Raw genomic sequence first — 16,918 nt, 5'->3', positions numbered from 1 at the left:
TGAAGAGTGATTTAACAACATGCTACACTATCTGATTTATCCCACAGAGACAGTTTTCCTAGTAGGTCAAAGTGAATTGTGAGGAGGAGAAAATGTTCTAACTGCCACATCCAACAACACTCATGGTTGAAGAGCTTCTGGAGGGTTCTTGGTGGTCAAAGTAGTAACATGGATTAGCTGTGACTTTCTCCGGCAGGAAAATAACAACCTCCTGAAGGACTAGATGCCAGATTCAGCACTTTTCTGTACCTTTTGAATTTTCCATGGTGAGCATACTTCGCTTCTATAATAAAAAAATCCGAAGTTCTCCATACTAATATGAAACCAACATGTAAACCATTACATGCTCATATGCACAATAAAACACAAATATAGTCTAGTATGGGGGTAGTGGGGAGGAGGACGACTGGCAGAAGGAGGGAGGGCCTGTGGAGGGAGCTCCCTAATGTGCACCTTGTGAGGCTGTATAACATGCCCCCTGGGTGAGGGGCTCTTTTACAAGTGGAACTTTACCCTGGAAATGAGAACAATGTACCCTAAAAATTTGTACCCTCATATTAACTGGAAATTAAAAAAGGTTAAAAACATCAAAAAAGAAAAGCAAATTATCTTTCTTTTTAAAAAAAATACCATGAAACCTGCAGATAATTAAATACTCAGGGGTTAGGAGAAATTTTAGAGGACTTCTTTTTTAAAAAAATAGCTTTCAAAGATGGAGGTTTAACTTGGCTGCATTAGAAATGAAGAAAAATCTATCAAGTGAATTTTATGTTTACCGACTTTCCCACATCCCCACCAGGGGAGGTGAGAGGCCAGTGACTGCACATGTTTTTCTAAGGTAGGTAGTTCCTCTCACAAGAGTCCTTGGAAGTGAAAGCATATTAGAAGTCTCCTGCATGAAAGAATGAGATTTTATAGCGTGTACCTCTGAATTACAGAAGGATGTGTCACCATTCCTGTGGTTTCAAATTAGTGCCATAGATGCAAAACTAAGACTTTTGTGGAAAACAGACAGACCCTCACTTGAGACAGGCCGCCCGGGCTCTCATTTAATAAGATACACCAGGAGTTACTGTTATCACTTAAAGTAGTTACTGCTGACTAATTAAAGTGCACAGCAGAGTTTTCATTTAATTACAGAACACTACTTTTAGCATAATCAATTTCCGTCTCGTCTCAGAATAATTCAGACTTCATTCACGGAGCTGCAATTAACACTGAGTTTCGCCCCCATTTTAAATCAATTTTAGAGAAACCTGAAACAGTTGAGTTTTAAACATTTTAGATAAACTCAGGGGGATTTTATTTCTGAATGATTTTCTTAGCTGTTCTAGGATTTTGGTAGATTGTTTTTTTATACTGTACATGTAACAAGTTATCTGGTCGTATCAGAAATGCGCTATTATTTGCAATTCATTTCCAAGAATAACTTTCTGATGATAACAATAGTACATATTCATAAAGAAAACTTGGGATATGCAGCATGGTAGTTAAGAACAACATCTTTCTCCTCAGATGGACCTGGGATCAAATTCTTGCCCTTCTGCAAGTCCCTTAATCTCTCTGGGTCTTGTTTTCCTTATCTTTAAAATGAACAGTGATTTTGGTTAGTTGTTATGACAACTAAATGAGAAAATGCATCTGTGTCATAAAGCACATGGTAGATGCTCAATAAAAGTCCATTTCTTACTAGTGTTTTTGTACCATTGAGAAAAATAATGAACCATATGCATGCTGTGAGTATTTGTGTTTTAATCTGCTATAAACGTGTATTCTTCTTCCAGACACCTTCCTTCTCTTTATTTAAATCTTTCCCTTCCACCTAATATTCAAAAATACAAGCAAGGTTAAGAAAATTATGGCAAAGCCTCTATAATGAACTATTTTTTTTTTTTTTTTTTAAGAAACAGTCTGACTTTTATTGCCCTCAGTAGAGTGCTGTGTTGTCACAGCTCACAGCAACCTCCAACTCCTGGGCTTAGGTTATTCTCTTGCCTCAGCCTCCTGAGTAGGTGGGACTACAGGCACTGCCACAACACCGGCTATTTTTTTGTTGCAGTTTGGCAGGGACCAGGTTCGAACCCGCCACCCTCGGTATATGGGGCCGGCACCCTACCCACTGAACCACAGGCACAGCCCTATAATGAACTGTTATGCAGCAATTTAAAAAGATGTCTCTGAATAGTCTATGATAACATTGAATAGTCACTGTGTTATCATGTTTCTTGATAGATGGCATCATTGCAATGATTGAAAAACAACAACAGGAATAGGCCCGGAAAAAAGGCTGTAGAGAAACACACCAATAGCCTGCTTTTATGGGTTATGAATAATTTATTTCATCAACCTTTCTTGTATTTTTTATCATTTTCCAAATTTTCTTTTGCAGCACATGCTATTTTGGTGGAAAGTAATATTTGGTTGAAAAATGCTTATTTCTTTTCAATTTCAATTCCTTCATGATGTTTTATTCCATGACCCCACACTGGAATGGTCTCTTACTGCTGAATTCCTTCAACATGGATACCCTGTGTCAATGGTTTGGAAGACGAGAGGTGCGTGCTGGCAGCCACCATTATCTCTGCGGACTCGAGTAAGTAGTTGAAACTCATCTATGCACATCACTTTTCCTCATTTGCAAAGTGAAAAGATTAGCTTTATTAGTTAGCAGTTTAGGCTTCTTTGTCTATCCAGATTGAGATAAGAATAAGGGAGAAAGAAGATCTTAATACAGAATCACATTTTTTTCTTTTAAGGAGACTTCTAATCTCCAAAAATTATATTTTAAAATATTTCCCCAATATATTTGACATTATTCCTTCCCCCTTTTGGTTGTAAAACTGGAAAACAATTTTTTTCTATGAGTACTAGGGTGAAATTAAATATTAATTAAATTAAAATACAAAGAATAGGAAAATGAACTATTTTAGAACCAGGTAATGTTAAGGGATGGTAGTGTATTATCAATTTCAACTCAGTGGTCCCTGTGAGTCATATTCTAGTTAACATAGAGATATTCTCATTTTGTTGTCCAATGTAATTATAAATCAGAAAACTCCTGGGCTAGTATTATAAAAGAACTGATCAATGTGAGACCTATTCTCCTGCAACAGTGTCATGTTCCATGTGACAACAAGTCACGTGATAAGGGAAGCCAATGAAATAAGGCAATGTGACTCGATTCTAAAAGGGGTTTCTTTTCCTGTAGCCATGTCCTGTAGCCGTGTCTATGGGTAGTGAAAAGTCACTGGGAAACTCCTGCTAGTTTTTAAAAATAAGGTATTAGATGTGTTTACTAAACCCAAATGACATGTTTTACGTAATAAGAATATTAAAACAAACAGAACAAAAATACTTCGATGTTGATGCTGCCGTGAAGAAGCTCACTAATGATAATGATGCAGGACAAGGCAGCACCATGACCTGCTGCCTTAGCCCTGGAGGTGTTGATGCTCCTGCAGATGGAGGAACCAGTTTGCTACAAGGGCGAACACCTGTGGGGGAGATGCTGGCGCAGTGCTGTCTCCTCTACCTGGACTTCTCAGTGGATGGGCCTTGCTGTCTTCTCCATGTGGACTTCTGACTGGTCAGTTTTATGGATGGCGCCTTGCTGTCTCCTCCATGTGTACTTCTGACTGGTGGATTTCCTGTCAGTTTCCAAGGCCTGAGAGTTCATTAGACAGCTGGCTGTAACTGACAGGACTCATACCCTAGCAAAACAACCCCCCTGCCACTATATAAACCTCTGAGCAGAGAGCTCAAGGGCAGACCTTGAAGAGGGTGCAAGAGAGCTTGTTTCCCTCCTGGGTTCTCTCTGCCAGGAGGTTTGGTTTTTGTAATTATTGTAATTTTTAGTTTCTGTAAATAAATCCTGACTTACCACTGATCATGTGGTCCATGGATTTATTCTTCAAATCCCCGAGACCAAGAACCTGACATTCAGTATCATATTTGGCAAGCCAGCCAGGAGAGAAGAAGATCCCAGCCCGTACGGGGATGGAAAGAAGACATCTGTGGTAAGTAATGAGACCACTTACCTCTATCCTGTTTTTCTCTGTAGCTATCCTACTGGAGATTAATAAATTCAATGCCCCCCAGCATGTAACTGGGCATGTAGATGCTGACCTCCAGGTCACGGGCAAACTTTCTCATTCCCCTTGGCTTCAGAAAGGAGGCAGAGGGCCTGTTGAAAGAATGTTGAACCTCTTCTCTGTTTATTCCTTTTCCCAGGTCGAGAGCTGAGTAAAGAGGTAGCACCCAGAGGCCCTGTGGTCCCCAGCAATGGTTCTGACCCCAGGACTGGGGAGGGCCTTTGAAAACTCATGCTCTCCGAGCTTTTACTATCTTCTCTTTTCTTCCATGGTCCCAAATTTTGTCTAGTTATTTCTGTAAACCTCTTCTCATTCTCTCCCTCTCCTTGATAGTAAATATGCTTTGTTTGAATGTAGGTAAGAATTGTTTATATGTTTAATTTTGTAAGGGTATTCTGGTTTTTTAAAAGTGTGTATTAGATGTTTTAAGGGAGTTTCAAATGTTTTAGGCGGGTTGAGAGTTATTACTGTTCATTGGTATTGACATGACTCCCCTCCACAGTTTGTTTGGGCAACCAGAGGCCTGTGAAGGGAACCCTGGGATGACTCCCAGGACTGGCCTTGAACCTTGGCTACTGCTCAGTTTTTTGAACATAAAGAAGAACAATGAGGATGACCCTGGGTATTTGATTTCTTCTGGTGTGGGGAAATTTAAGATAATTCTAGGTTTATGCAACTAATTATAATACAAAAAGTTTCAAGGGTCTCTCAACTCAACCCTAATTTATTGTTGCCTTGCTAACCTTTGAGAAAGAAAGGAAAATTAAAAAAGCATAGCATTTAACACCAAGACATGCTCATGCTGGAAAGCCTACTTTCCTTTTTTGTTATGGGGAGTTTAGAAAAAGCTTGTACAGATTCTATAGAGTTAAATGTGCAAACACCACACAGCCATTTCCTAAGATGGGGCTCATCCCCACTTTAATTGATACTCTGAGGCTAGTGTGGGGAAGGGGCAGAAAGGGGCAGAATAGATGCACCCGGTGGGACCAAGGCTCCCTGATACCTGATTTCTCGGAGCTGTGGTGCCGGCACATTATAAGCACAGGAGAACCAGAGGGCACTAAGCGCTATACGGTAAGAGTGGCTAATTCCAGACAAGCGCAGGGCTGTGGAGACCACTCTCCTCAGGGACTCTTCCCCAAGCTTAGGAAGGATGCTTCTTTTATTTGGTTGGAAGGCTTCTTGGGTTGGTCAGAGGATGCTCTGATGACTCAGGAATACGGGATGGGATTCTCTGTCTGCTGGGCTGTATTCTGGAGCACTGGGACATGTTTGATCCCCAGGCGCTGAAAAAAGAATGTATGGTTTTCTTCTACACCCAGGCCTGGCCTCAGTATCAACTCTTCACTGGTGAACAATGGCCCCCAGAGGGTACTCTTAATTATGACACCATTTTTCAGCAAGATACTTTTTGTAAACAGGAAGAAAAGTGGTCTGAGGTTCCCTGTGTGCAAGTGTTTTTTTCCCTCAGGGACAACACCCAGCTGTGTAAGACCTGTCAGATAGATTCTGCTCTCTTAGCTGTAGTCAGAGATTCTCAAGGGAGACACCATCACTCCCTAGTTCAAACTCTCCATCTACTTCTCCCACACCTTCCTCCTGCATGTGTTCAAAAAACCCCAAGAGGGAGACTGTCCCAAGAGTTTTTACTGGTCCTACTGGACCCCCAAACGACAACCATATCCTTCTTTGTGTCCCTTGGTTGAAATTGCAAGTGGTGAAAAGGGAAGTATGCGAGTATACACTCCATTTTCTCTAGCAGATTTAAGGCAAATTAAAGTTGATTTAGGAAAATTTTCTGATGATCCTGATAAGTACATAGATGTTCTCCAAGGGTTAGGACAAAGCTTTGACCTCTTTTGGAGAAATATAATGTTACTATTAGATCAAACTTTAACATTTAACGAAAAAAGTGAAGTCCTGGATGAAGCTAGGAAGTGGGTGATTTGTGGTTCATGTCCAATACTGATGGCAGTATGTCTCCTGGAGACAGGGACAGATACCCCACAGGAAGATAGGCAGTTCCCCTTCAGGATCCCCAATGGGACCCTGAGAAGGAAGGTGACTGTTGATGTAAACATTTTCCAACATGTATCCTAGAAGGTTTACGTCGGTACAAGAAAAAGCCTGTGAATTATTCCAAGTTGTCTACTATTTACCAGGAGCAAAACGAGAGTCCCTCAACCTTTCTTGAGAGGCTTAGGAAGGCAATGAGGAAACACACCCAATTGACACCTGACTCCATAGAGGGTCAATTATTTTAAAAGACAAATTTATTACTCAAGTGGCTTCAGACATTCAAAGAAAATTCCAGAAATTCGCTCTAGGCCCAGATCATAATCTGGAGAATCCTCTTAAAACAGCCACTATGGTCTTTTATAACCAAGATCAGGAGAAAAAGGAGGAAAAAGAGAGAAGGGATTAAAAAAGAATGACAGCTCTAGTAATGGCACTCTGACAAATGAACACCTTCCAGGGGCAGGGGGAAGCCAGAGGTGCTAGGGATAAGTGCTTCCAATGTGGTCAAGCTGGTCACTTCAGAAAGGACTGCCCCCAGCAGTACTGCCGGCTGGGCAAGCCACCTGGCGCCTGTCCAGAATGTAATGGTGACCACTGGAGAGTGGCCTGTCCCCAGAGGTGAAGGCCTCCTGTGACAGTGATCCCATCTGTACCCAAACTGGGCTAAGGGTGCCTGGGGCATCTCATGGCTTCAGCTTGTGCCATCACCCCTCAGGAGCCCTGGGTTTGCCTTATAGTGGAGGGCCAAGAGATAAAATTTCTTCTGAACACTGGAGCAACCTTTTCTGTACTTCTCTCTAACCCTAGTCTTTTATCCCCCAAATCGGTAACTATGCAGGGGGTGTCTGGAAAGCCAGTTACCAAATTTTTCTCTCAGCCTTTAAACTGCAATTGGGATGACTGGCTGTTCTCTCATGCCTTCCTAATCATGTCTGAAAGTCCTGCTCCACTTTTGGGGAGGGACATACTAACTAAAGCAGGAACAACCATTTACATGAATATAGGACAGGAAGCTCTATTATATCTTCTCTTATTAAAGACAGAAATTAACCCAGGAGTTTGGGCTACTGAGGGACAGGTGGGAAGAGCAAGATATACTCAACCAGTCCAAATTAAGTTAAAGAATCCCACTATCTATCCCAATCAAAAATAATATCCTCTAAAAGCAGATGTTAAGAATGGACTAATACCCATAATACAGAATCTAAAGTAACAGACACTACTAATACCTTACAATAGTCCATGTAACACTCTTATTCTAGGCGTACCAAAACCAGATGGAGCCTAGAGGTTAGTCTAAGACCTCTGCATTATAACCGACACGGTCATTCCTCTCCATCCTGTAGTCCCCAATCCCTATACCTTATTGTCACATATCCCTGAAAAGGTTGCCTATTTCACATCTTAGACTTGAAGGATGCCTTCTTTTACATTTCCCTTCATAAAAATTCCCAATATCTTTTTACTTTTGAGAACCCCTCTGACTCCAACACCCAGCTTATTTGGACTGTGTTACCCCAGGGATTTAGGGACAGCCCTCACTTGTTTGGATAAGCCTTAGCCAAAAACTTGAGTCATTTTTCATATCCTACAGCAACTCTTATTTAGTATGTAAATGACATTCTCTTAGGAACATCAGATGCAAAGGAATGCCACACAGCTACTCAAACTCCCTTAAACTTTCTTGCTGAAGAGAGCCAGCCACAAATCCACCTACACTTATGAGCCAAAAGAAGAAATGTCATCAGGCCACACACAGTAAAAATAGTTCCAATCCAAGACCTGAACCCCTGTATCACTCTCTCTCTGGAAAAACTCTAACTGCCCCTTCTATCATCGCCCGATTCAGCAGGAAGCAGTTAGATTGAATCTTCGCCTTTTTCCCTAACAGCAATTAGAGTTTCCACTTGGAGAAAAAAAATTGATGCGGGACAAGGCAGCACCATGACCTGCTGCCTTAGCCCTGGAGGTGTTGATGCTCCTGTGGATGGAGGAACCAGCTTGCTACAAGGGAGGAACACCTGCAGGGGAGATGCTGGCCCCTGCTGTCTCCTCCATGTGGACTTCTGACTGGTGGATTTCCTGTCAGTTTCCAAGGCTTGAGAGTTCATTGGACAGCTGGCTGTAACTGACAGGACTCATACCCTAGCAGAACAACCCCCCTGCCACTATATAAACCCCTGAGCAGAGAGCTCAAGAACAGCCCTTGAACAGAGAACTTGTTCCCCTCCTGGGTTCTCTCTGCCAGGAGGTTTAGTTTTTGTAATTATTGTAATTTTTAGTTTCTGTAAATAAATCCTAACTTACCACTGTGGATCTGTGGTCTGTCAATTTATTCTTCAAATCGCCGAGACCAAGCACCTGACATTCCAGTATTAATAAAATGAAAATAGTGGTGACTCTAATTCAGGATAGAGTGAACAATACAAAGCAAAAAGAAATGAAGTTCTTTGCTCAGTGTCATGCCATTATCGGTAAATGACAGACCAGAATTCAGAACATTTCATTTTTTCTTTTTGTGTTAGGTTGCATCTTCCCAAAGCAGCTACAGCAGTATTTCTGAGACCTGATCCTCTTCAGAACCCTGGCTCACTTGATGAAGAGGTGACCTTGAAGGCACATGTAGTGATAAGATGGAGTTAGTTAGGCCAGGGTCAGTATGACACAGGTGGGCTGATAGGTTTAGCTCCTAAGTAGCTTTACCTCCTGTTTCCCATTCTATTTGCTTTGTAAATTTAGCTCCCACCCTAAAGATGCCTATCTTGAGTAGTTTAGGTGGATTGATTTAGGGATTAACTTTTGAATTGGAAATGTATTATTTAAATAACTCTGATTATTATTTAAAATAAGGGTTAATGTGGTCTTTGCTTTGAATTTTTATGTATAAGACTGTGATTTTGGAAATGGAAAAACAACAGTCTTAGAGAGGCTACTCTTACTCTTATCCAGAATCGCTGACCTTCTGACAAAGTTTGGTGGTCCTATCCCTGTCTCTACATAATGGCTGACAGTGACAGGCAGCTGGACCCTCTTTGTCCAGTAAGAATCTGTTGCCTTGTCTTCAAATGACTGCCTTGACAAATAGAACACAATGGAAATGACCTAGTGTGTTTTTGAGGCTTGGTACTAAAAGGTGATACAACTTCTGCCTGCCTCTTCCTCAGGATACCTATCCTTGCAATCTACCTAATATTTTCTAATATTGAATAGAAAACCAAGCCTCAAAGAAAGGCCACTTATAGGTGCTCCAACTGTCAACCTCAGTAATGTCTCAGGTGACAACTACCATACCCTGCCCGACACATGAATGAGCCTTCAGATGATTCCAGCCTCTCTCCAAATCACTCAACCTTCAAGCCACCCTGATGCCTTGTGGAACAAAGATGAACAACCCTTCCTGAACCCTTCCCAAATTATGGAACTTTGAGGAAAATAAATATGACTGTTTTAAGCCACAATTGTTGGAGTAATTTATTACATAGCCATAGTAACTGCAACATCTTTCACTACTTTAGGTCTGGTGACTGGAGTAGGGGAGGAAGAGTAGGCTTAGAGAAGGGGCTTTACACTATTGGGGTTCTTTGAGAGGTTTGCAGGCTAGTGAAGTATGGTAGCATTTCCCGAAAGAGTTTCCAGGAACGAAGAGTCCTGTGGTCAAATGAGCTTGTGATGCTTTAGGTTAAACCGAAGGCTGCAGATTGGAAGCCTGTGGGCCAGATCTGAGAAAGGGTCTCCTTACCAAATGTTAGTCAGGCTCCTATAAACCCTCTTCTCAACTAGACCTCAACCTTAGGTTTCTGCATTCATCTTTGCAAAGTCTAATTTCAGTAAGAGCCCTGCTAAGTCAATTTAGAAAAAATGCCCACCACCTGATATCTGATTATCTCTATATCTAATCAAATCCTTTAGTTCATCCCTGAAGTGATTTTGGATCACCCTGGCCTGCCTTGGCAAGAATCCTGTCAAGTCAGTTTAACTAGAAGCCCCCTTCCGCATCCTCTCTTAATAATTTCCCATCTACTGACCCCCCTTCATTCTGCTCCTAATCCATAAATCCCCACTTGTCTAAATTGTATCCAGAATTGAGCCCAGTTCTATGCCAAGATCACTTTTTATCCTGTTGAAATAGTTCTTGAGTAAAATCTGCTTTTATTGCTGTAAGTCCTGTATAGCTCAGGCTTTCTTTAGCAGATCTAGTGAAGAGACATGTTTTCTCCTCACTCATTCTGGAGTGAAATTGCACATGAAAACCCTAGATGCTAGACATTTTGTGCAGATCTGTTAATACAAGATCTACATTTCTAGAAGCAGTGACCTTTAGGTGGTACATGTAGTTTCCACATCATCACAGTTGCCACTAGATCTTCACCTTTTCATGCCTGGCCCTGGAGGTCACTGAATTTGCAGTTTCTAGACAGAAGTAAGCAGGTGCCTTACTGCATAACTTCTTAGGACCGCTTTCTATGCTAATGTCTGTCTTTAGCCTTTGAGAGAGCGTGGTAAGCTTGAGAGCAGAAGTCCTAAATGTATTTTACCTTGAACTGTGTGTGTGGTTAGGGATCTCTAGAATATAACTTGGAAAATGCTGAGATGAAGACCCATGCTACAAGCATGTAAGATGTAAGGTTGCACAAAAATAGAGATCTTTGGTGGGAAAACTTTTGTGCATCCTGAGAACAGCTCTGGGGGACGGGAGTTTACGACACAGTTTGTTTTCATGTGACTGTTTTCAGTGCAATGAATCCCCAATTAGCCAGCAGGTTTTCTCATCCTCACATCTGCTGTGTGAATCAGAATTCTTCAAGATTTTGCTGTTGTTGTTAGTCCAGATAGGGAAATGAAACCCAAAATGTGGAGAGAAGAATTAAAACAATTTTTTGTATGTTTTTGAGAAGACAACTCACTTGATATGTTTATCTTTTCAATACTAACTAGTCATTTAAAATGACCTTTGAAACTACATATAATTATGTACAGATTGGACAAAGACTGAAAGAAACATGAAAAAATGAAAACAGTTAATTTATTAGTGTTGTGGCATTTCTGGTGGTTCCTGACCTTTTCTCCCCCAATCTTCTGATTTCCTTTATTGTTGTTGCTTTTAAAATAACTAAGAGAAAATTCTTGGGAATAAAATAACTAAGAGAAACTCTAAAGGAATTATCTTCTGGTGATCAACGAATTGTAAGTTGTATGGTTGTAATATTTTTCTTCATGAAAAAGAACTTAAACTTGCTATGTCTAATACCCAAGTATATCCTACCTTCTACTTTGTGGAAATAGTTGTTTTTCCTCCCTACTCTTTCAGGATATTTAAAGAAATAAAAAAGCAGTTCAGTCATTCTGGCAGGGAAAGTCCAATAAAGAAAGCACTGGTACTGTGTCCATCATATTACACTGATATGCTATCTCCCTTTTTCTTGGTGACTACAGGATTGTCACAATGGTTGACCAGATGTGGAGACAGATTCTAGGTCCAGTTTGCTGTCTTACGAAACTTTTGGGTATGAAAATGGTTAAAGCTGCTTTCCTTGACACTGAAATCAAACTGGCTGACTCAACAGCAAGGCAAAGGTTCTGAAAAGTTGCAAGGAGTTTGCAGCCCCAGGTCTGGTGGTGGTGGTGCTATTATGTGGGGTGGTTGATACGTCCATGTTATCCAGCTATTCATGGTTATTGTGCAGCTAAGTAGTTTCTGTTACATTTATCAAGGCCTTAAAAAAATTCCAGATGGCCAAAATCACCACACATTCTCCTTGTGTATTGATTTACTGGCCTATAAGGATTAATTTGGATAGAGCTGGAAAGACATTTTTTCTGCCGAGATGACAGCCAATGGAGGTACTGCCTGGGCAGCAGCTGCCTCATTCCCAGTGTCACAGAAAGGCCCCCAAAATGCTCAGCCATGGACTCTACCGGCCCAAGGAGAAAATCCACTGTCTGAACACTCTTTCCCACAAAACCTGACAAGCAAAGGAGAGAGGCTAGGGACGGATGCACATTCCTCTATTTTCCTGTACTGGCAAGATTTCCTGGACTTCAACAAATGATATATACCTGCACTGGCTCTGCTCTGCAGCTTTTATGTAATTTGGAACACATTTGGAAAGGCTAGGTAATGTTTTTGTTTTTTTTTTGGAGACAGAGTCTCACTCTGCCATCCTGGGTAGAGTGTCCTGGAATCATTATATCAACCTCAAACTTCTGGGCTCAGGTGATCAATTGGCCTCAGCCTCCTGAGTATCTGGGACTACAGGCACCCACCACAACACTCAGCTAGTTTTCAGGCTGGTATCAAACTCCTAAGCTCAGGCAATCTATCTGCCTTGGCCTCCCAGAGTGCTAGAATTATAGGTGTGAGCCACTGCACCTGGCCTGGTTCTTTTAAAAAGATACCTACAAGAGGTTCAAGAGACTGGTGGTACTTTTCTAATGTCTTCCTAAAATGAATTTTTTACCCCACATGGAACGTCTTTGATTCAGGTATTACAAAATTTGAAAGGTGACATCTTCTCAAAGTCATTTATTATGTATATTTTCACATTATTTCACTCATTCAGCAAACATTATGGACAAGCCTATTATGTGGCTTCTAGTCCCCAGGGTGCGGCCATGAACAAGAGAAATGCTGATCTTGCCCCTGGAGGGTGCAGTCTGGTGGGGCACAGGCAGACGCCACACAGTGCCACTTGGGCTGGGAGAAGGGGCAGGACAGGCTTCAGAGTTCAGAAGTCTTCTTGGAAGCAGTAACAGCCAGCTGAGACTCTAAGGTTGAAGAGAAGCTAGCCAGGTAATGGCTTGAGGAGAAAATGTTTCTGGTCAGAGGAATAACATGTACAAAAGTTAGGAGGAAGATGACCTGACCCATTCTGGGAAATGCTAATTGTGATGCTGGTGTAGATATCAAGGCAGAGGAGTCAGAGTTGAAGCTGCAGAGGCAGGGACGTCCAAGGTCATAACCAATATTATAAAGTCAGGTTAGTGAGCTTGGAGTGTATCCTAAGGACAAAGGTGAAGTCCTTATTTGGATCTGTGTTCTAGAAAGATTACTCCAGCTGGAGCAAGGAGAATGAGGTTGAAAAATGGAACCTCAACCTAAGTGAGGTTTTCCATTCTCCATCCTGGAGGCAGTAAGACCTGTTACAAGGTTGTTAATGGTTGTCTGTATAAGAGATGATGGTGACCAGAGCAGGGTGTTGGCAGGGAAGATGGGAATAAATGAGTGAATTTGAGAGATACTTAATAGAATCGATAGGAGTTGGTGTTTGATTAGATGAAGAAGAAGAAGAATGAGGAGGAAAGGGTGAATCTAAAAGAATTTCTAGTGAGAATATAAGGGGATTTAGAGATAAAACTGCATTGCCTCTCACTAAGAACAATATTGTCACTCGTACATGTATTGTTGCTAAAGAGCTTTCCAGTATATTAACTAATTTGACCTTAACTAATTGACCTAAGGTCAATAGCTAGTTAATAACAGAACCAGGGCCAGAATCCATATCTCTTTGTCCCTTCTCTTGTACTCTTTTCATTAATGTAACCTGGTTTCTCCTCATTCCTCTCTGGCTCTCTAATCTGTCCTTAGATTTAAAGATCAATTGATGATGTTGCTCAGGAAATATTATCCTGATTGGAGGATAGAGCAGAACAGAGCTCATCTGTTTGTCTCTTGTCACTTAATTTTCTGAGAAAAACCAAATTCATTCTGTTTAGAAATACAAGGTCACTGATACTGCTTTCAGCTGCTTTTCTATCAGTAATGAAGGAAACTATAATGGAATGTTAAAATGGAACTCTTTTGGTGTAAGTTCTGGCTGTGGTTCCAAAATAATTTTTAAAAAAGAGAATGAAACAATAGCTGCATGATTGCCCCTGCAGTCATATCATTATTATAGAGGACTGAAAATCTTGGTTATCGAAATAATACTGTTCTTGTGACCTAACTTAGAGTGGTGGGAAAAGCTATGGAATTGTTATAGGTTGAACCCTTGTCCCCAAAATGATATGTTGAGGTCCTTACCACTAGAACCTATGACTGTGACTGTATTTGGAAATAGGATCTTTGCAGATATGGGCAAGTTCAGATGAGATTCTTCAGGTGAGTTTTTAATCTAATTGGTATCTTTATAAGAAGGAGGAAATTAGTATATAGAGAGAAGATGCCAAATCAAGATATATGAAGACACAGAAGGAAGATAGCCCTGTGAGGACACAGAAGGAAGACGGCCTTGTGAGGACAGAGAAGGACGACGGCCCTGTGAGGACACAGAAGGAGGATGGCCTTGTGAGGACACAGAAGGAAGATGGCCCTGTGATGACACAGAAGGAAGACAGCCCTGTGAGGACACAGAAGGAGGACGGCCCTGTGAGGACACAGAAGGAGGATGCCCTGTGAGGACACAGAAGGAAGATGGCCTGTGAGGACATAGAAGGAGGATGGCCCTGTGAGGACACAGAAGGAGGATGGCCCTGTGAGGACACAGAAGGAGGATGGCCCTGTGAGGACACAGAAGGAGGACGGCCCTGGGAAGACACAGAAGGAGGATGGCCCTGTGAGGACACAGAAGGAGGAATGCCCTGTGAAGACACTGAAGGAGGATGGCCCTGTGAGGACACAGAAGGAGGACGACAGCCCTGTGAGGACACAGAAGGAAGACGGCCCTGTAAGGACACAGAAGGAAGACGGGCCTGTGAGGACACAGAAGGAGGTTGGCCCTGTGAGGACACAGAAGGAAGACGACGGCCCTGTGAGGACACAGAAGGAGGACGGCCCTATGAGGACACAGAAGGAAGACGACGGCCCTGTGAGGACACAGAAGGAAGATGGCCCTGTAAGGACACAGAAGGAGGACGGCCCTGTGAGGACACAGAAGGAGGACGGCCCTGGGAAGACACAGAAGGAGGATGGCCCTGTGAGGACACAGAAGGAGGAATGCCCTGTGAAGACACTGAAGGAGGACGGCCCTGTGAGGACACAGAAGGAGGACGACAGCCCTGTGAGGACACAGAAGGAAGACGGCCCTGTAAGGACACAGAAGGAAGACGGGCCTGTGAGGACACAGAAGGAGGATGGCCCTGTGAGGACACAGAAGGAAGACGACGGCCCTGTGAGGACACAGAAGGAGGACGGCCCTATGAGGACACAGAAGGAAGACGACGGCCCTGTGAGGACACAGAAGGAAGATGGCCCTGTAAGGACACAGAAGGAAGATGGGCCTGTGAGGACACAGAAGGAGGATGGCCCTGTGAGGACACAGAAGGAAGACGGCCCTGTGAGGACACAGAAGGAGGACGGGCCTGTGAGGACACAGAAGGAAGATGGCTCTGTGAGGACACAGAAGGAAGACAACGGCCCTGTGAGGACACAGAAGGAAGACGGCCCTGTGAGGACACAGAAGGAGGACGGGCCTGTGAGGACACAGAAGGAGGACGGCCCTGTGAGGACACAGAAGGAGGACGGCCCTGTGAGGACACAGAAGGAAGACGATGGCCCTGTGAGGACACAGAAGGAAGACGACGGCCCTGTGAGGACACAGAAGGAAGATGGACCTGTAAGGATACAGAAGGAAGACGGGCCTGTAAGGACACAGAAGGAAGACGGGCCTGTGAGGACACAGAAGGAGGACGGCCCTGTGAAGACACAGAAGGAGGACGGCCCTGTGAGGACACAGAAGGAAGACGACGGCCCTGTGAGGACACAGAAGGAAGACGGCCCTGTAAGGACACAGAAGGAAGACGGGCCTGTGAGGACACAGAAGGAGGACGGCCCTGTGACAATGAAGGCAGAGACTGGAGTGATGATGCCATAGGCAAAGGAACACATGGGATTATAGAGCTAGAAGAGGCATGGAAGCTCCTTGACCAGTAACTTAAGAACTGTGAGACAATAAACTGAATAAGTTTATTGTTCTAAGAACTCAGTATGTGGTGTTTTGTTAAAACAGCCACAGGAAACAAATACAAGGAATTGACTTGTAATTTCAGTCTGAGGGTGAGGATCAAACCAAACTCACCCAGATGGGATCCGAATAGGTAATAGAAGGTTAAACAGTTTTCTTCTCTTCACACCCCATCAAGTTCTGTTCACTGAATGACATGATAGCCTAGAAGCCTAGTGCCTGATAGGCACTCAGCTCATACTTCTTGAATAAATAGAATCCTCAACTAACTGAGACGTATCCTTTATTGAACACTATCTTATTTAATTCCTCGAATGGGACTTGATGGCTCATGCCCTATAATCCTATCACTCTGGGAGGCTGAAGCAGGAGGGTCCCTTGGGCTCAGGAGTTTGAGACCAGCCTGAGCAAGAGTGGCTGGCCCATATCTACTAAAAATAGAAAAATTAGCTAGGTGTTGTGGCTTATACCTATAGTTCCAGCTACTTGGGAGGCTGAGGTAGGAGGACCCCTTGAATCCAGGAGTTTGAGGTTTCTGTGAGCTAGGCTGAAGGCATAGAACTTTAGCCTGGGTGACAGAATAAGACTTCGTCTCAAAAAATAAAAATAATAAAAAAATTCTCAAATGGGGTTATGTGCATTATTGCTATTTTTATAAAGGAGAACACTGATGTCACAGAGATTAAATAACTTTCCCAAGGAAATGGCTCATCTGTGCACAAGTGAGGTTTGAGTGTAGGTCTGCCTGACGCCCATCTGTGCTTTTCCACTCCATTTTTGTCAGACTTGAGAAGACTGCAGGCACCTCAGGATTGTGGGCTTTGCCCAGAAACATTCCTTCGGGGGCACAGGGAGGCAATGGGAGATCTTGGGATCACAGGAGGAGGACAAAAGCAGTGGAGAAAC

General features: G+C 42.8%; 1 protein-coding gene across 7 annotated transcripts in view; it reads right to left on the bottom strand.

Moving 5' to 3' along the window:
• Nucleotides 1-16,918, bottom strand: part of PEX5L (peroxisomal biogenesis factor 5 like) — a 301,860-nt gene that overhangs the window by 28,466 nt on the left and 256,476 nt on the right. The gene's annotated exons all lie outside the window — the stretch shown is intronic.

This window comes from Nycticebus coucang, chromosome 16 (genome assembly GCF_027406575.1).
Source record: "Nycticebus coucang isolate mNycCou1 chromosome 16, mNycCou1.pri, whole genome shotgun sequence".
In the NCBI taxonomy this organism is placed as follows: Eukaryota; Metazoa; Chordata; class Mammalia; order Primates; family Lorisidae; genus Nycticebus; species Nycticebus coucang.
The sequence above is the reverse complement of the archived record's forward strand: the minus strand, read 5'-3'. Positions and strand labels throughout refer to the sequence as shown.